The 21,382-nt window shown below is 45.2% G+C and overlaps 1 long non-coding RNA gene across 1 annotated transcript; it reads left to right on the forward strand.

The window, feature by feature from the left end:
- Window positions 1-7,476: 7,476 nt before the first annotated feature.
- On the forward strand, window positions 7,477-10,623 carry LOC122915676. Its single transcript, XR_006386075.1, has 3 exons — window positions 7,477-7,537; window positions 8,252-8,293; window positions 10,589-10,623. It is a non-coding gene; the product is annotated as an uncharacterized LOC122915676 (long non-coding RNA).
- Window positions 10,624-21,382: the final 10,759 nt, after the last annotated feature.

Consider the following 21,382-nt stretch of genomic DNA (forward strand, 5'->3'; position numbering starts at 1 on the left):
TATCTGAAATCCCCTGGGAGCTAAATCAGGGGTATACCAGGGGATAAAAATACCCAGGGGTAGAGGATTGCCTGGTTGTGTGAGAACTTGTGGAATTCAATGCTACTAAACCTTGAAGCTGCTGGCAGAAACCCTCTTGAGTCTGAGCAGCTGGTAGGAGAGCTTCTCTCTGTGTCCCCTGCTGATTCCCGAAGGTGGCGGGGCACGGCTCGCCCCCAGGGAACCAGCCCCTCCGCTGTTTTCCAAGCATCCCACTGATGAGTGCGGGCCAACCGAACAAGGGCTTCTCTGTGACACTAAAACCAGCCCTTGAAGTATTTTGGAAACCCATTTGCTGAGAAAGTCAGAACACACGCTCCCACATACCCAGCACCATAGCTAATGGAGATAATTTCGGGGCGCACATGTCTCCACTGAATTAGGCAAAACTGTCTATCCCTGGAAAAGCCCACAAGGGTTTGGCACCATAAGCCAGCAATGAACTCCTCTCTGATTCGGGCGGGCTGACAGGAGACGGCCATCCTGCCTTGGTTTGTGACAGTGAGACCCAGTCCCATCCTGGGAGGTATTAAAAGGGTTGCAGATAGGAAGTCTTCTTCATTACCTCGTCGTGAAGGGTTTTCCCCTCCCGGGCACCGTGACTCCAGAAAGACGGGTTAACCCTAAAGGTATTCCAAGGGACAGTAAGGTGAATGTACTAGAAATGGAGGATGTCTAGTACAGAACAAGGAAGTTAAGGATCACTGAAAATTGAGCCGCTCAGGATGCAGAATCACGCTTATTAAATTCCTAGTGTGTGCTGAGAACTGTCAGGTCTGAGTGAGAGGTAGGGGAGGAGCAAGGCAGACACAAAATGCAGGAAGAATGCACATTCTGGGCTGTTCCAAAGCGAAACAAAACCAAACATGAGTTTCTGTCCTTCATTAAGGCAGGAAAACTGACGTAAGCATTAAACATGATAAGGGACTTAGGGTAAATGTTATATTGCTAAAAACTGGCTGTCCAGGGACCTAAGGAATAGAATATTCTCAGCTGTCGATTGACCCAAACACCTTTTGATGAAACTGCTGTTGGTTGGACTGAAGAGATTCAGCCCAGTTTCCCTCTGGAGGCCAAGGTGCATCATAAGGCACCTAGAAGAATCCAGGGGTGAAGAGTCTCTGGAAACTTCCAGCTAAGAGTCTTCGTTGTAGGCTGGAACCACCTGGGTGGGGCCCTTTTCAGATGTTGAATTGCTCAATGCCTCAAGCCCCGATCAGATAGCACAACCAAGGGAACGGTTCTGTCACATCTCGCCAGTGAAAGCTGAAATTGAGGCAGAAAAATGTCATACTATTTATATGCCTTGCAGATCCTGGAAACAGCCAGCACATAATAGATGCCCAGTAAATGTGGGAATGCAGGCTGAAGTGCCTGGTCCCCCCAGGCCTTCCCCAGTCCCATGGGCTTCCTGACACGGGGGGGGGGGGGGGGGGGCTGCCCCCATCCCCCAAGACAGACCCCCCCCCAGGAACACCTAGCTCTGTATTCACATGCAAAAGCATTTTTATTTTCAGGCTTTAAATGGAGGAACTAAAACAGTGTTAAAAGCGGGAACACTTAAGAAGTACAACCTTTTATTCTGAATAACAATTAGGAACAGTCAGGTATTTAAATCCTCTAAAATTTTTCTTTTGTAGGATCATTGCAAAAGCTGTGCAGCACCCACTTTTCATAAGAGTGGAGAGTGGGTACCAACAATAAGCAAGTGCTATCACTCATTATCTACCAAAAGTGCATCCATTTCAGATATAATATGCCTTTCACAACAATACTGCACTTGAAAAAGACATCGTTCATCTGAAAAGCACACCCTTCAGTCTTTCCAGGGGCCGCCCTGCCACGCATGTGAAATGGGCATATTTTTACAGGCTCTTAGGGGGCAAACATTAACCACTTTTCCAAAGGTTACGGTTTATTAGGAAGGCTTAACAGATCACTCTGCTGTGCGTGGCATCCCAAAGCTGATGCGGGGCTTGAACAGGACGCGTGTGTGAACAGCGACGCAGCGGGCTAACAAACACTCCTGATTAAAAGGGCAGCTGGGATGGCAGGCTGGTAGTGAGGTTTGCCACCACCTCGTTCTTTCTCGTGCCGTGATTTGGAAGGCTTTCAGAACGCGGGCGAGCACCTTCGTTGTTGTCGCTCCAGGATTTCTGCCTCTTGGAAGGTACTGGCCCCGATGATGGGCAGGAAAAGTGAAATGTCTTTTAAGGCACGGTCTTAGTGGTCTGGACTCCAGAAAATGCTTATGTAAATCCCACCCCCAGGAGAAGGCAGGAAATATGAAAGGAATATCTGTTCAGATTCATCATATGGAGTTCCTTGGTTCCCAGCCTGATTCTGCCACTCCTTACCCTCCCGTCCACCCACCCACTTCCTTCTCCCATCTCAGGAGAGTCACAGTAACCAATTTGGGGTTTATATTTAACACCTGCAAATCTTGGCGAAGAGACCTCCCTCTTTTCTCCCCCAGTGCCACCCTCCCTCTCACAGATTCAAACACTTTGAGTCAGCGCTTCCCAAATTATGCCACTGAAAAGGCGGGGGCGGGGTAGAGTGGGGGCGGGCGTGGGCGTGGGGCTGGGGGAAGATGGTCTTTGCATCAATACTGTGAAGGCCTGAACTGTTTGTTTTCAGATGTCCTCCCTGGTCACCTTTGACCGAATTCTGATATCACTCTGTGAAATGCGCCAAACCAGCTTCTAATAAACACGTTGAAGCCTTGCTCGCTTTGATACCCGTGGAGCTGAGGGGAAGAGAGCCTCCCCCCTTAAGAAGCTATACTAATAAGGGCACCTAGGAGAGCCAAAGCGTGTGCCCCTCAGTGGTTTTCCCTCATGATCTCACCGAAGCCTCAAATGTACATGCAAAAAAGAAGTAGTATTTGAACGCTTTATAAATGACAAAACTGAAAGTCAGAAATTGAGGGGCCTGGGACAGAGGTCCCATCGCTAGTCGTGCAGGTTTGTGCCTCTGAAGCTGGGACCCTTTCCATATGAGGACCCCACCCCTGTAACCAGATGATCCATGTGGAAGGGGGCTCCATTGCAGCGAAACTTCCCAGCAGGTAAGCGGTCATTCTCACCTTCCTGTCTCTACCTCTTAACCATGCAGGAGGACACATAGCAAGTGCCAGGGAAAGTCATGCTGAACCGAATGCGTCTGTAACTTCTGCAAAAACTACTGACTTTTCAGTGTGAGGAAGAAGTTGGCAATGTCAAACTAATAGAGAATTCTATGATATACAAAATATACAGTTGGTCTGAGAACAATAGGGCTTGGAATGGCACCAGTCCACTCATACACGGATTTTTTTTTTCTTTCAGTAAATACAATACGGGACTGTAAATGTATTTTCCCTTCCTTATGATTTTCTTAACGTTTTCTTTCTCTAAGGCTGCCTGGGTGGCTCAGTGATTGAGCACCTGATTCTTGATTTCAGCTCAGGTCATGGTCTCTCAGGGTCATGGGATCAAGCCCCATGGGGAACTTTGTGCTGAGTGCGGAGTCTGCTTGGGATTCTCCTTCTCCCTCTGCTCCTCCCCTGGCTCTCTCTCTGTCTCTCTCAAATGAATAGATAGATGATAGATAGATAAATAAATAAAATCTTTAAAAAACAATGATATTTATTCTCTAGCTTACTCGACTGTGAGAACGTAGTATATAATATATATGACATATAAAATACATGTCGATCAACTATTCATGTGATAGGTAAGACTTCTGGCCAACAGCAGGTATTCATAGTTAAAAGTTTTGGGAGAGTCAAAACTTATATGTGGATTTTCAACTGCCCCAACCCCCATCTTGTTCAGGGGTCAACATTTTGTCTTAAATCATCTTTTCTCATGAGTTTTGATTTTGTTTTTTATAAGATTTAATTTATTCATTTGAGAGAGAGAATGAGAGAGAGAGCATGAGTTGGGGGGGCAGAGAGAGGGAGATGTGGGGCTAGATCCAGGGACCCTGGGATCATGACCTGAGCCAAAGGCAGACACTCCACACACTGAGCCACCCAGGTGTGCCTGAATTTTTATTTTTAACCACCAACTTATCAGAAACCCAAGGGAAGGTAAGAAATTGGAACGTGGTGGCCTGTCCAGGTGTGACACAGAGAAAGGTCCTCTTTACACCTCTTCTCCTCACCGTGTCGAGCATCTTCCCTGCTTTGTGAGGGGCTGCCCTTGCACGTGTTACACTAGTGGCTGATTCCTGGGGAGGCTCTCACCTCTCAACATTTATCCTTCCTCCCTTCCCTGTCCTCTCCATGGCCACACTAAATATCAGAGAGGAGGGACTTCATTAGCTCAGCTTCCTGTCTGAGGAACAGGCTGAGTTGCACGAAGGAGGGGAAAGTGACATCAAGCACCCCTGTGGAAAAGAAATGCCACCACCCAAAGATTTCTTTCAAAGACGCTATTTATTTATTTATTTATTTATTTGAGGGGGGAGGGGCAGAGGGAGAGAGACAAGCAGACTCCTCACTGAGTGTAGAGCCCAACTCAGGGCTCAATCCCATGGCCCTGACATGATGACCACCACCCTGAGATCAGGACCTGAGCCAAAATCAAGAGTCGCATGCTTATCTGACTGAGCCGCCCACCTGAAGATTTCTAAGTACATAGAATTTGGTGTAAGACACTTGGATATTTTGCGTTTCCTTCACTCTGGCTGGATGAGGTCTCATGACCTCTGATCCTGTGCCCTTGAAATTACTCTGGGAAGTTATGATCCCATCTGTTCAAACCTGCTGGGTGTTAGCAAATGTGCAAAGACAGCCAGTTAATCCAATACGTTCCTCAACACCCAGGAGCAAGAGGCCAAGAGACTCCCGCCCCACTTCTTCACTCACAGGCCATGTGGGTGCGTGTTCTTCATGGACTTCTGGAGGCCTGGCCCACGCTCTGCTTTCTAATCCAGCCAAGGGAACCTAATGTAAAAACTCCAGAAGATGGGACATTCAATACTGAAGACCAGTGAAAGGGCTAGTTCAAGGGAGCATTTAGGATGTAAAGACATGGCCCTTAGAACCAGAGCCTCTGCTAACTTTCAGGCTACTTCACCTACCAGCTGTGTAGTCTTGGGTGAGTGCCTGACCCTCTCTGATCCTCGAGTTTCCCAGTGGGTAAAGCTGGAGGCAGTAGGCTCTGCCACCTAGGTTTTTGTGAAGATTAAATGAGGTAATTTATGAAGCATGTAACACCATATTTAGCATCCACTTACGTATTCACTAAATATGAGCTTCATTCCATTCACAATCTTGTAGCTTTTTGAATCATTTTACTTATCCATATATATTAGACCTGAGGGAGGCAATTGGATTCAACTTAATATATTTTATACTATTAATTATATATTGATTCATATAAATATTATAGTATCATATATAAGTAATTTTATGTTAATACCTTAGTTTGTTAAAAATTAATAAATATTTATTATTTTTAAGATTTTATTTATTTATTAAAGAGAGAGAACATGTGCATGCACACAAGACTGAGGGAGGGGTGAGGGGGTGAGAAAAGGAAAGGGAGAGAATCCCCTGAGAGACTCTCTGCTGAGCATCGAGCCTGAGGCAGGGCTCCCTCTCAGGACCCTAAGATCATGATCTGAGCCAAAACCCAAAGTCGGACACTTAACCAACCAGGCCACCCAGGTGCCCCCCAGAATTAGTTAATATTTAATATTGATCCAATATATATACCTAATGAATATATATCTGGTGTCTATTATGTGTAAGGCATGAAGATTGGTAAATAGCCTATTTTTTGCAGCCCAGGTGATGTAAGTATTTTGACAGAATATTCAGGCTTGTTTATTTGAAATTATGGTAATAGCAATTCGAAAGCCAATTCCAAAATGTGATAGAAGGGCTTGATGTCAGCTGAATAGGGAAGAAGGGTGTAAGGGCAAATTCCCAAAGCCGGAGTGGGTGGCCATGACTTTGGAAAACAAACCTTGAGGTGGTGGGGGAGGAAGGATCATCTCAGGGACCGAACTTCTGTTCACAGTCATCCAGTGAAGTATAAAATATTTATGGAAAAAGAAACTTTCATATAAATCTTTTCTTTCCTCAGAGGACTTAAAAGACACAGTCTCCAGAACATCAAACATTTCTGTGAAAAATTAAAAATTCAGTCAATCAACCAGCTGTTTCTAAATATACAAAAATATGGTACAAACCGTCTGAATTTTTCACTTTTGGTTGGAGAAACACATCACTTAGACACAGCCTAAAGCACATTAGGCACATGGCTCACCGAAGAACACAGCGTTCCTGAGCTATAAAGAGGGAATCATCCCCAGCAATGTTTCTCCACCGGGCAACTGAATGAAGGACACGCCTGAGCTCAGGTCAGAGCCGGCCAGGACTCTACGAGGCCAAGAGGAGGCCCTGGCCTGGATGCCACACTGTGCCCGGCACCTTGTGTGGGCTGCCAGGTCGTGGACTCTTCACCCATCCAGTGGCAAGATTGGGAAAAGGGAGCTGTATGTCCTAATGTTCTGGCTGTGTGATTTTTTTCACCAGGTCCTACATGAAGATGGCCCCTCTGAGTGAGGAGGGGCTGGGAAACACCTGCTCACCTCCCTGGGCCACTGGAAGAACCAATATGTGCCAAGATGACTTCCTCCCGCTTGGTTCAGGCAGGGCCGAGGTCAGCGGGAGCTGCAGCATCTGAGCCTTTCAACAGACTCATTCCAGCATTTAATACCCTCTGTTGTGAAGGTTTAGACTGAGGTAGTGGAAGAGGACAACCAGGACCGACGAGGACAGCTGTCTCTGAAAAGTTTACCAGCACATGTCATCTTCACTCTGTGATCATATCCAGGGGTTGGTCATGAACGCTGGAGTGAGGTCATTACATTTACAAGGTATGTTTATTCATAGGAAATAACAAATGTGTAAGAAGAGGGAGGCCCTGAAGATTCAAGTCTTGCAGACGAAGGACAGTGTGTACACTACTCACAGGCTGGGCTTAGGGCCCTCTGAGTCACTCAGCAGTATGCACCGGAGTCACGTACGGTATTAGGCCCCCACGCTCACACTCACTTTCTGACAATGAAATAAACCCAGGTTGGCAAAGGTGAGTTGGAAACACTCCTAAAATGATAATGATCTCCAGAGATGGGTGGCATTATGATGGCATTAAGTGGGATGGCTTGCACTTCTATTCACTCTGACTCTGGATTTTACTCTGAAAAGGCCTGGGCCAAATCCAGAAGACAGTGCTGCTCAGAACGGCTCTTTGGGCGGTAGAGAAAACAGAGCAAGTCCAAAACAGAGCTGCTGCGGTGTGACCACATGGGGAAATCAAGTCGTCTCTGGGTAAACTGCACGAGGAAATGGTTTACCTTCCACCCAGGGAAAGGAAAATGTCTTGGACCAGATTTATCCAAACAGACTATTTGTGTAGTTTTCAATAATGATAATTGCACTGACTTCACTAAGTTGAATGAAGACTGGAAAGTGTACATGGAAAGCAATTTGCACCAAGTAGGTCAATTACGAATGCTTAAATAGTGTTAGCTCTTATGGCATAGTTACATGTATGATATCTAGGACATATTATATGAAATTATATAAATATAGGTATTAGCATAGTGATTATGCTGAATGTTTGCTGTAGAGGAGGGTAGGTCACCTGGTGGGTTCTGGAAGCTGGCTATCAAGTTGGGGTTCTGCCTCTGCCAATTAACTCCATAGCCTTGGGTCCATTCCTCAGCTTTTCTATACCTCATTATCCTTGTGCATACAATGGAATTTGGGGGAAATCTCTGGGGTTTTAATGGGATCGGGTATGTACAGTACACCAGCCATATTGAAAGCACTCAATAAATGTTAGGCATTATTATTAAATAATAAAATTCTACATAGACACCCTTCTCTGCATTTACCATACTGTCACAGTGTTTTAATCAAAGATTTAACTTTTTTTTTTAAGATTTTATTTATTTATTGTCTGACAGACAGATCACAAGTAGGCAGAGAAGCAGGCACAGAGAGAGGAGGAAGCAGGCCCCCACTGAGCAAAAAGCCGGAGGCAACACTCGATCCCAGGACCCTGAGATCATGACGTGAGCTGAAGGCAGAGGCTTTAACCCACTGAGCCACCCAGGTGCCCCCCGAAGATTTAACTTTTAAAAGAGCTTTCATGTACCAATAGGAAAGGATTCCTTTACTTTTTCCCATCTCTTTTGTGAAACACAGGGAACAAGATTTTCCACCTGCAAGTGAAGAAAACCCAAGAAGGTGAGTTCCAGAAGCCTGTCTCTCATAGGGCAGTTCTGGCATCCTCTCCTGCACCCTGCGTTGGCCACCAGCTGGCTCTGCCTCCATCTGGGGCAAGGAAGCAGTGTTTGTCCTGCTCAGTCCTTTGGTCACTTCCTGATCCAGGCGCCCTGAGGAGCTGGCTGGGTAGCTGGGTAAACTTAACACAGATGAGAGTAAGAGTGAGCATCCGGCCACTTCAGTTAAGAGGGAGACTGTCTGGGGGTTGGGAGAAGGGCGGCTGGCTGGGTTATGGACATTGGGGAGGGTATGTGCTATGGTGAGCGCTGCTAAGTGTGTAAACCTGGCGATTCACAGACCTGTACCCCTGGGGATAAAAATATATTATATGGTTATAAAAAATTAAAAAAAAAAAAAAAAGGAGATTGTCTAAAACATCTATGGAGACGAGGTTCCAAGTGTTGTCCTACCACAGTAGATGAGCTGGTTGGGGGCCAGCCTTATCCTGTGTCGTCCCAGAGACTCAGCCTCAGCTCCCCTCACCCCCACTGCAAGGTGAGTGCAGGATCCGGGGCGTGGGGGCTCCCGCGCCTCCCCCAGGGCTGTGTAGTCTGTTTGCAGGCCTCAGGTTTTCTTTATTCTGTGCCTGTGCTCATTTTTACCCCTAAAAATGCTCTTTTCTTTTTCTGTTAATGCTATTTTCTTGAGGTACTTTATCTAGAATGTTACCAAAAAATCCTAATACAGTAAACCTACCAGTACAGAACAGAACAGACAGCAGGTATTCCACGGTGTGTGTGTGTGTGCGCACACACGCTTTCTCCCTGGCCCCATCCCTCAGGCTGCTTCCTTCCCTCACGCGCGCCTCCGCACCGTGCTAGTCTCAGAGCCTCTGTTTTGTTTATTTCTCTACAGGGTCTGACAGTTTCAAAGCCATTCAGACTCCATGGAAATTCAAGGTTGTTTTTCTGTTTTGTTTAATTTTGTTTTGTTTTATTTCTTCACTACCCATTGCCCACGCATTTTCGATAAACAACACAACACATACAAGCAGGTCACTGTGAATCACTTCACTTGGTTTAGTTTCTTTGGATGCTGTAATTTATACTCTCTACCTTATGGTTGTTTATTTTCCTTAATAGCCTTTTATGAGGGGCCTTATCAGAAGCTTTCTGAAAAGTACAGTAAATTATGTCCACTGGGTCAACTTTGTCTTCAGTTTTATTAATCTGGAAATTATAACTGTAATATTTCCTGCAAATGTCTGATACTACGGAAGCCACAAATGCGGTAATTAACATGCAATTTGAAGAATTTATTCCCAGATATCCAAACCCAGGGAAAAGCAGCCGAGCCACTGGAGACAAACTCAAATGAGAAGTTCTGCTATTCGGCTTCTGCCACTCTTCATGTCAATTCCCACTTCCTTTTAACCTCAGAAGCAAAGGTTGGAGCCATTGGATAAACACATTGGAGAGAAATCTTGTCCATTTGGGGGTCTTGAGCATTTTTGTAACCCCATAGGGTTTGCCGTGTCAGAAACGGCACTCGCCAGGCAGTGAAACCTCTGACCCAGGACACAGGGGTGAAGACCAGGTAATCTTGGGGAGTATGGATGCATCTCTAGGAAGCTTTCAGAACAGTCTCCAGGGGGCCAGCCCTGACCTACAGGCAGGCAGGCAGCTGAGTGTCTTCTGGCAGAGAGGTGGCTAGGATGGATTATCAGGGTGCTGGCTTTCAGCCCAAGGGAGCTTGGTAGATGGACAGTCAACATTAGGAAGACTGAACAGATGGGAACAGAAACCCTAAAGCCGACCCAGGAGTCCATTCCAAGAATAAGGCAAGAATAAGTCACAGCTGCTGTGCAGGGAAGCAGGCAGGATGTCCGTGACCTCAGGACTCAGGATTTTCTGGCTGTTACACTGCTCAGCTCTCCTCGGTCCTCATGCCATACCCAAGAACAGCTGAGTAGGAAGCCTCCGAGTTCATCCTGCTAGCTCAGCCCTGTGTCTCATGAGAATGCTGGTCCCCATCACCTGCATACCCATCACACCTGCTCTGCTCAGGGTGGATATTGCCCAGGCAGCACTCTCCAGTCCCAAGAATGTGGGCCTGATGCCCGATGGGATCGTATTCCCCCTGAACTGATCCCCATATGATCCTGAGTCAAAGACTGCTGGACTCCAAGGGCTTTGATGATGCCATGAGCTAATGCAGTGGCTCTCAAAAGTTCAACCAGTTAGGTACCACCCTCATCGTTCTCCCCATATCTTTGTATTAACTGTATTTTACTTAATTTTTTGATTGCCTTTCCAGCTCATCCGTCCCTGACACAGGAAACACACCATGGGAAACACGGAAATGATGTCAGCGAAGCTCCTGGCACAGAGCCCAGCTTACAATCAAGACCTGGTGAAGGTCCATTTCTTCCCCAGCTTGTCAGACTTTCCTTTTGGTGCTCTGCTCTTTCCTTCCCCCTCTCCCCATCACGGCCTCCTGGAAAGAGACCTGTGCCCTAAACCTCCTGTTTCCACAAAGATGGGCTCGGATAGAGTTCTGATGGGTTCACCCCTTGGGCCTTGCCTCGGCCCCTTGAGAGCTGGGCACCCGAACTGGCTTGCTGGGTTGCAAGCGTCAGGTCTCCTGGACTCTGGCTGGTGGCCACCATACTCTGAGGGCCAGACCTTCTTCTGCAGTGGACTTTTGACTCCCTGCCCTCAGGATCCCCATTTCTTCTTTTCTCCTTACAAGCTTGCCATTCACATCCCAAGGTCCCTGTGTCAGGAACTCCAGATGGTACCCAAGTGGAGGGGGAAGTGGGAGCTCAGCTACCAGAGCAGCAGTGTGACGACAAGCCTGCTGGACCACTGAGGGCTGATGGGGCTTCATGGCTGAAGGAAAGGAAGTCCAGGACTGTTTCATTTTCATGGAATCACACCTGAGGAGGGGCAAAAAAGGAGCACCTCAACTCCCCTTTGCTCACCTGTTCCTACTTTCCACCCGGAAGAGGAAGAAGCTGGGTGTGCGGGCGCGAGGGGGGCAAGTCACCACACAGCCACCAAACCGACCCACAGTGCCACACATCAACCCGTGAGCTCCCTCAAAAGGCCAGAACTAACTCAGAGGTAGGGTGGCTTGGGCCTGCCAACCATGGAGGTAACCGGGTGCTGTGGGGCCTCAGGCCAAGCAGGCCCTGGCACTATCGAGGAACAGAGGGTCAGTGACATCTCAGAAGTGCGTCTGCACATCACCGAAACACTTAGATACTAAGTGAAACAGCACCTCAAACCAGTATTCTGTGTGCCTCTCAACCAAACGAGCAGACGTTCAGCAACACTGCTTGGGTACTGACGTTTCAGGATCTCTTCAAACAGTGAAACATGGAAGCCGACCAAGGCTTCCCTCTTGAGGCCTTATGAGGATGAAGAGATAAACTTAGCTAGGTTTAAAACTCAGACTAAACTATCTCAGGAAAAATTATGTTTTCCTCAGGGGTGTGGCCTGAATGTTTGTGACCCTTTCCCCCTAGATTCCGATGTTGAAATCCAGTCCCCAACGCGAGGATATTTGGAGGTGTGGCCTTTGGGAGATCATTAATTAGGTCATGAGGATGGAGCCCTCATGGATGGGATTAGTGCCCTTCCAGCAAGAGGACAGAGAGCTGGGTCACTCTCTTTCTGCCATATGAGAGAACAAGAAGCTGGCCGTCTCCAGTATGGAAGGGGGTCCGCACCAGAACCCTACCAAGGGTGCATGCTGATGGCAGACTTCCAGCCTCCTGCCAGAAAGAACTTTCTGCTGTTCATAAGCCACGCCCCCCCCCGCCCGCCACCCAACAAGCTAAGGGACTTTGTCATAGCGGCCCAGACTGACTGAGACACAAGGTAAGATATACCTGTATGTGCACCTTTCACTGGGGGTGTTGTTGGGCTACGTGAGGAGACACACAGATAGAATTACAGAATAGAGTAAAACAATAAATCTTCATACCACTGTGATGGATTGGGCCATCAATTTCGAAGGCAATGATTGCTAAGTAAAATGCCAATACCTCGTTGAATTTCTAGTAACAAAAATGTAAGGTTGTTGGTACTAGAATGTCTATTACATGTCTAATACAGGTTGTTTGCAAATTGTATGACTGAAGGAAAGCGTACCATCATGGTTCTTCAGTAACTCTCACTGATAAAATATAGGGAGGAAAAAATGTATTTTTTTTAAATAAGAAACTTTGAACGTGTTTTACTTGTGAATCTTCCTTAGCTGTTAGATTTAGCATAAGACCCTTGTCCACATTTTTTTATACCTTCCTCTGCCCGAGTTAAAATGCTCACTAAAAGGTAAGCATTTTGAAGGCTAATAACCACAGGATGTGGAGAGAATGTATTCCAGCAGTCCACGTGGGGGAATCAACATTTTTTTTTCCTGTTAAATTTTTCATGGAATTCCTGCTAATAGTATGACAGGTATCTGACAGCAGAAACAGAAGATAAAATAGACACAGAAAGTTATTCGATTAGTGATTGGAAGGAAAGAGGCAAGAGTGTAGTGAGCGGCGCCTGCAAATTCTCCTTGCGGAACGAATGGAAGTCAGATGAAACCAGTGGGTTTCAACCAAGTTAAGAAATCTGAGTTCTAATTTGAGAAGCATAGTGAGCATATGATGCCGACGAGACACCAAAAGGACAGACCCCTCCCTGATGGAGGGGGACTGGCAGAACCGACATAAGTGATGGATCAGAGGTATTGAAGTGTGTGCCTGGGCGTGTGTGCATGTTTACACACTCAGAGGAAACCCCACTGCGGAGCACGGCAGCACGAACCCGGAGCGGGGCTTTGGGACGGCGCCAAAGTCTTCCTCTCCCCTCTTTGCAATAAAAGGGAGAAACTGGAAAGAGATCATTTTCCCCCTCTGTGCCTGAGGATACGGTATTTCTGGCACAATGGAGAGAACCAGATCCATGAGCACGAAACAGAGCCCTCACTATAGAATTTATCTATATGTGGTGTGTCATAGTCTATTATGAGTTTGTGTGGGGCTGGATCAGATTAAATACCCCGCATCCAAGTCGTCCTTCGGCATATGAAAATACTGGCTTGGAAGAGATTTCTCGGTAATGAATATAATGCAGAATAATGAACAGTAGCCAAAAAAGAGAGAAGACGTAAAGCCAATCAAAGGAAGGGCAGATGTTTCAAACGTCTTTTGCTATTCAGGACTGTGATCCAACAAAAGCAATTATGTTTCTGCTTTCTCAATTTCCAAACAGGAGAGAGGCACTTTGAGGTTTTTCCCATGCTCTGGTCCTGTCTACACTTGGGGCACTGCACAGCGGGTTGTGAGGCCACACATAGCCCACGGTCACGGATGACAAGCAAGGCTCAGAATCTGGGGCAGACAGTGAGGTGAGGGTGCTCCAGACCATGGAGGTGAAGTACATACATTCAAAGATTGCCCGTATGGGTGTGTGTGCAGATACACACGTATCAAGAAACCTGATTAAGCTCTGCTTTCCATCAGATAAAAGAATCAGGGAACAAAACCGTAGCTCCATGCACAGGTCGAAATGATGTCAGGTAGTCTGTCTGCAAGGTCAGGACGAGGGATGGTCTTGGCCTTGGCGGGAAGCGCACAGAGGCACAAGAAGCCCTTTCCAGCGTCCATACGGTGCCTGGTTCCTGACCACCTATGCCTCTCACAGGCAAGAAGGGCGGGTCAAATAACAACGCTGGGGTTTGAGCATATCTCAGAAGAGGGCCATACAGTATGCACAGGGCCTCTGTCCCATCACACGTCAGCAACTGGCAACTGCCTGTCAGGTAGAGGTGTCCTTACTCTCTGTGCTACTTGATAGAAGAACGCGGGTTGGGGAAAGAAGAAAGGAGAATGGCGCGCAGACCCATTTTATTTTATTCCTTATATGTACAAACATGAATAATTTGACGTGATGTTTAGACAGTTTCTCCCTAACTTAAGTCTTTTAATTAAAATGAAAGGAAGGAAATATGCTTTAAATATGAATGCGAGAAGGTGTGAGTTGGCAGCCCCCAGCCCGCGCGCTCCTCTCTCTCTGTTGTTAGAGAGTACAATAAAATCTCATCTTCCCGGGCTGCCTTTTCATAATGTTTACGGTTGTTTTAGGTAACACATAAACCACGCTGAATGTGATATACCCCTTATTGCATGTCAGGGGCACACATTCAACCCGAGCCCGTCCCTTAGTCTGCTATTTACTTTTGGGGCACACGAGCCAATGTATTTTCCTCGACTCACCAGGCAATATTGCTGGGCCGCCTGCGGCCGGGAAGGTAAATGCTAACTTTTCAGCCCTTGCCAGACAGCATGCCCGGGGCTCACCACGGAGTGAATGAGAGCAGTATATTCTGGGCTGCAAAATGGGCTCGGACGTTGGTCCTAATAAATTACGTGATTATTAAAATGCCGCACGGCTCCTAGCCCATAGGATTTTATTTTGCCTCTCGCTGGCTCCCCGGTCGCCTGCTCTGCTTTGCCTCTGTTTTCTGTGTGCTTTACTTGTAAAATGCTAAACAAGTTTTGATATTTACCTGTTTATGATTAAATTGCAAAATGATCTGCTTAGTTCTGTTCTAAATTAAGGTCTGCATTAAATGTCATAGCATTTATCTTTCATAAAATGAGACAGCAAGGACACTAATTTCCGAGGTATTCAATCACTGCCCTGTGCCACTTGAGAGACAGCCCAGAAGCGAGCCTGCCCACAGTTCACAGCTCACTGACAGCCCTGAGATGGAATCATAAAAGTCAATTAATCATTAAAAGCTGTTACAAGCACATATCGAACCAGTCTGGCACAAAATGTTAATCAGTCCAATATCAATATAATAAATTCCTGCAAATTGGAGCGATCGATACGTTTAGGGCCTAATGAATCAATCTGAGGGCACCGGGCCGCTCCTTGGGGTCCCCATGACACGGCGGCCAAGCGAGTGCTCCATCTCTAGGCGCCGTGCCAGCAGAGGTCACCTATCCTAACCGGCTGTTCACTTCAGCTGCAGTTACCACGGTGACAGCATGTCACCGTTGCCCTAGTGTCCTTCTAGGTAAGGTGGAAACCGATGCATCACTGCCCTTGATGGATTTGTCAATAATACTTAGCAGGGGAGGGGGACTGCTCACATAACCCTCGCAGGTCTGCAGTCCCCGAGCAGTTTGGTGTGATTTAATTGTCTGAAGAGGTGTGTGCTTCTGCATATATGCAGGAACTAAGCAGTGGTCACAGGAAGGGGGAGTCGGCGGTCCGGCCGACCGCGTTCGGCAGCCTTGGGAAAACAGCACGAGAGAATAACAGGTAGCCGGAGCCTCGGCCAGGTTGGTGTTACATTAACCAAGCCGCTGTGTAAGTAAGAAACAACCTGGAGCCGCTCAGATTAAGAATTTATTAGCTACAAAATTTTAATACATTACTCATGAGTGGAAATGGAGTTGTGTATTAATCCCCCCAAGGCTTAGACTCAGCAGTAGCATTTCTGGATGCCTGCTTACAGACTGTAGAGGTTCACCCAGAAGAGTCCGTCAGGATAAATTTGGGGCAGCGAGAATGATCGGTGGGGATCTCTCTCTCTCTCTCTCTGCCTCTCCCCCTACTCTCTCCTCAGCACCAATTACCTGCAGGCTCCCCCCTTTCCCAAACAGAGCCATGATTCCAAAAGCTTGAGGCACACAGGATGCACAGAAATGGGATTTTGTTTTTAAACCAGCCTCTTCATCGTCTGTTTTTTAAAAACCAGAGTTTTCATGTTTCAAAGCATTTTATCTTTCGCTATGCCTATTAAAACTGACCAGTGAACGGAGCCAAGAGCAGTTTCAGCACTGCAGAGTGAAATGAAACCTCTTTAGAAATAAAAGAAATCTCGGCTACCGGGACCCTGGGGAATCACCGTGTTCCAGAACCTTCACTGTCATTTAACATAAAACATAAAGGTTAACACTGAATAAAATAATATCCCGGCTGATTATTTTAATCATCTCAAAGTACAACTTTTTTCCCCCGGATTGCTCTTGTAGAAGGCACAGACTCTACCTGCTTCTAAAGTGTTTCTCTACTTTGCTGCTGCACCAATAGGGTAGCTCTATCCCAGTTTGTCACCCGGCGGTTACTGGGTACATCTTCCTTGCAATCATTTATTCCCTCATAGAAGAAAAAAAAAAAAAAAAAACAGATGCTGTGCCCATCTAAAGAAATGTTCATTTCTCCTAGCTGGTTATTTTAAAGGATTTTTTTTTTCTTACCTGAATAAAAAGGAGAGGGGAGGAAATCATTTTTTTCCTACAATGGTGGCCTGAATTATAAGAAACATCAAAATAAATTACAAATGCGATGCTCAAGAAATAACTATTCAACGCATTGAGACAGGGTGATGTTAAGGGTGGGCAGACAAAGGTAATGCAGGGACTCTGCTTAATTGCCCTGACACCGTGCTTAGTTCCTCCAGCTACACTCTTAGAGCTAAAAATCTCTCATTGTTATTAATTGTATTCCTTTTAGAATGTAATGTCATATCGCTGCAGGCTGAGCTAATGAAACATACCCATATTACCAAAATAGGCATATTTCTTTTTGTTCGACGCATTCTATCAAAACTGTCTACGAAAGACATTGTGTTGAAGATCCTTTCATAGAGTCTTATAAAGGATATCTCAACTACCTCAACATTTCTATTACACGATTACTAAAATGCCCAGGAGGACTAAACAATATAGTGTGAATCCAGTTATCCTATAAGACTTCGGAAATATTGCTAATTCCTGCCTCTGATTTATGTTAATATTAATGCTAGATTACATGCTATAGCTTCTGAACAGCCACTGCATACCAATTTGCACAAAGGCAGGGCGCTCCCATGCACCGGAGCTATATGCCTCTATTATAATGAGAATCTGAATTATTTATCTCTATTTATCCTACAGGAGTTCGCTCGACCCCAGTCCCATTTTCTCTCCCTCCTGCACATCAATGCGTGTAAACATGGCTTCAGAGCAGCTGCACTCTTCACAGGTCCCGTCCTTTTTCAGCCACAAGGCACAGTGAGAGGCAGTAGACAAAAATGTTACACCGGTAAGAGAGTTCATTTAAGCACTTATTTGAGGTAAGCCCTCCTTATTATGTCAACTTTAACACAGACACGCAAATGGTAGCATGCATGCATTAGTGTGGGGCACCCAAGCCACATCTGGGAAGCCCAAAGGAAGTCAGGCAGCAGCAGGCCAAGGACACAGTTAATAAATGTAGTCTCTCCCTTCTGTTACCCCCCTGTTAGAGAAACGGTTGTCTGTTGGGGACTCTGCATGTTCTGGCAGCAGGCCAGGCTTTCCAGTCTTTGCCTTGTACCTACATCAGCTTCAGAAGACGCTCTGGTGATTCTCATTTGCCTTTGACACTCAAGTTGGCCTGGTGAATGGTGGAACCAGTATTTCTGGCTCCCTTGTGCTCCAGGACTATGTAGAAAGGCTGAGGAGGGTTGGAATGCTTGAAAGTTGTAGGAAAGATTGGCCCCGAAGCTGTGGGATGGTGTATTAGTCAGCGTTCTCCAGAGCAATACACCCACTGGAAAATATATACCTATATCATGAAGAGTTGACTCTGCAACATGGAGGCTGAGAAGTCCCACGATCTGCCATCTACAAGATGGAGACCCCGGAGAGCCAGTAACATCGCTCCATTCTGAGGCCTGGCGGTGAGGAAAGCCCATGGTGTGAGGCCCAGTCTGAGGGCAAGAGAATACGGAGTCCCAGCTCAAGCTCTCAGGCAGAGGGAGAGGGTGAATCCTCCCGCCACCTTTTTGTTCTCTTCAGGCACTCAGTGAATTAGATGATGCCCACCCACACTGGGGAAGGCAACCTGCTGTACCCAGTCCACTAATTCAAATGCTAATCACACTCAGAAACAACCTCACAGACGCATCCAGAAATGGTGTCTCACCAACTCTCCGGTCATCCTGTGGCCCAGTCAAACTGACACATAAAATTCACCAGCACAAATGACCTTAGCTTTCTGGGATGAGGAAGATTCCAGAGAGCCTGGTATGTGAAGTAAAATGGGGTGGGAAACTGGCAGGAAAGAATTCACAGAGATTTACAAAACTGGTATTTCCATCAGAAGAAGAGAGTTGTCAGCGGCTGGAATTCTCAGGGTTTTTGTTTTTTTTTTTAATTCTATTATTTATTGGTTTATTTTTTTTATATGTGAATTTTTAAAAATTTATTTATTTTCAGCATAACAGTATCATTATTTTTTCAACACACCCAGTGCTCCATGCAATCCGTGCCCTCTATAATACCCACCACCTGGTACCCCAACCTCCCACCCTCTCAGGGTTTTAGGTAGCCCAACGTGCCACATTAAAGAAACACCCTTTATTCTGCTGCTGTTGAGGGACTATTGCAGGGTCAGTTACTTAGGGCTAATTATAGTAGGTTGAACAATTATCCAGAACTATTAGCGTATTGTCTAACAGATGCCGCCAACAGGCCCAATGTAGGGTATATATACAACAAACCTGAAATAGATAAAAAAACTCTGGACATGAGATTGTATTTATATATACTTACATGAAATATATATATATATACACACACACAGAGACATATATATGAAATATATACACATACATATACCTTATATATGTATGTATAAATACATAAACATACACATAAAATATATATACATACATATATACATATCTATACATCATATATGATATCATCATATATGATGATTATATATACATATATACATTATATATGTATATATACATTATGTATACATATATACATTATATATACATATATCATCATATATACATCATATATGATGTATGATATCATATATGATTATATCATATATGATGTATAAATAGATATGTATATATGTATATATGATGATATATGTATATATATAAAATACATATGCCTATAAAATAAATATGCATACATATCTACATATATATTATGTGTAGATATACACAAATATATACATATACACACATAATATATGTGTATATATGTCTATGTATATATAAACTGACCAAAAACAATCAAATGGTAAAGTATTAATGAGCCTATAATGCAAACGGCAATCCAGTAGAATGAATCCAGTTAATAACCAATGATTTGTGAAAAGTGAGGCTAAAACAGGAATATCAAAATATTAAGGGAGTAGGACTGGGCCTTAGAATCATATGAGACACAATAATTTACTATTATTTTATATTACTCCTTATCCAAGTCATGGTGCAATATATAACATACCACACACACTTCCTTAGTATATTCCATAAAAGTTCAAACTCAGATATGTATCAAGATTGGCTATTGGTCCCTGACTTTTAGGCATTCCCAGTTTCCAAAGGGGATAGGCTGACTTTCTTAAGGCTGTGGCACCCGTGATTTCAGAGAGAGGTGTGGAGGGATCCAGGAGCCGAGCCAATGGGCAGTGGCAGGAAGTGAAGTTTGGGGAGGAGAGAGATAGACTCTGGATCTCTGTGTCTGCTGACGTCCTCAGGCTCAGTCTCCACAATTGGACACATGAAACAGGTGCTAACTAACCGGAAGATTCCAGGAAGGGAGCCATTATTCCAGAAATCCCAGCCAGCCCAAGCCCTCGAATCAGCCCCAAGGATATTTAAGCCACATATCCAGACAACCACCAGCACAGCAACAAGGCCCAGCTGGGACCAAGTTGGGTTTGGAATGAGCAGCTGGACACCTGGAATTCTTAGCTGGTTAGCTGCTCATGTCCATCCTGTCTCCTACTCCCCCAATAACATATCCTTTCATTCTACACAATTGAATTTTTGGATTCCATTCATGGCATGGTGGCAGGCTTTTCTCTGAAAATCTCTTCCTACTTAAAAAAAAAACAACAACATGCAGCTTGCAAAAGAGTCAGTCCATACAAGTATGTAAAAAGCTCAAGTCCCCTTTATCTCACTCTCCAGAGATAACCACTCTTACCAGTTGGATGTATGTTATTTCCAGTGTTTTATTTATGCAGGTAAGTTTCATTTTAACAAAGCTCAGTAAGCCCTAACATTAGACACTGATGGGTATATCAGTTTCCTAGGGCTGCTGTAACAAATTACTACAAACCAGCTTGAAACAGCAGAAACATATTCTCTTGCAGTTCCAGAGGCCAGGAGTTAGCAATCAGAGTGTCAGCCCGGCCACATGCCCTCTGAGGTTCCACAAAGGAAATCATTCCCATGTCTGTCTCCTTCTGGAGGCTTCCAGCAGGACTTGGCATTCCTTAGTCTGTAGTTGCTTCACTGTATTTCTGCCTCTGCGTTTGCCTGGCTGCCTTTCCTTGTGGATGACCGAGACTACATTTTCCTCTTCTGGTAGGGACACCAGTCACTGAATTAGAGCCAGCCCTCATCCAGATGACCTCACCTCCACTTGATGACATCTGCAAAGACCCTATTTCCAAATATGGTCACAGTCACAGATTCCTGGGGTGAGGGCTGGATCATAGTTTTGGAGGAACACAATTCAACCTACAACAATGTGGAAATACTTGGCTGGAGATCTCTTTCGGAAGTTGCGAGCAAATAGATGAGATACAAACCCATAGAATTGAACGAGTTTAATCATATTTTTAAACTTGAATTTTGCTTGCCTTCTTGCTTCTTTGACGCACAAACAACTTTTTACCATCCAGGTAGTTTGAATTGACAAACATTCCTTTCAAATATCGGAGCATGGGTAGAAAGGTCTTTCTCACCCTGCAATGGCAAAATTACTCACCTTTTCCCCTTTACAGCTTTAGTCCATTTGAATTTATTTTTGTCAAAAGCAAAATAGAGATCCAGCTTTATTTCTTCAAAGGTCTAGTTAAGCAGCCTAACAATAGATACTTAATAATCATAATTTTCTGCATGGTTATGCCATGTTTATTATGTAGAAAATGTGCAGATATATTTGGATCAATTCCTTGACTAGACATTCATTTGCTCCTTTCATGTGCTGGTCTATTTCTCTACCTGCAGGATCTCCCTGTTTCCCTTCCTGTGGCTTTATTCACATTTTTGTAGCTGGTAGAGACCTTTTCTGTCACTGCCCTTTATATTCCC

The sequence above is a fragment of the Neovison vison genome, chromosome 8 (genome assembly GCF_020171115.1).
Source record: "Neovison vison isolate M4711 chromosome 8, ASM_NN_V1, whole genome shotgun sequence".
NCBI classification, from domain to species: domain Eukaryota; kingdom Metazoa; phylum Chordata; class Mammalia; order Carnivora; family Mustelidae; genus Neogale; species Neogale vison.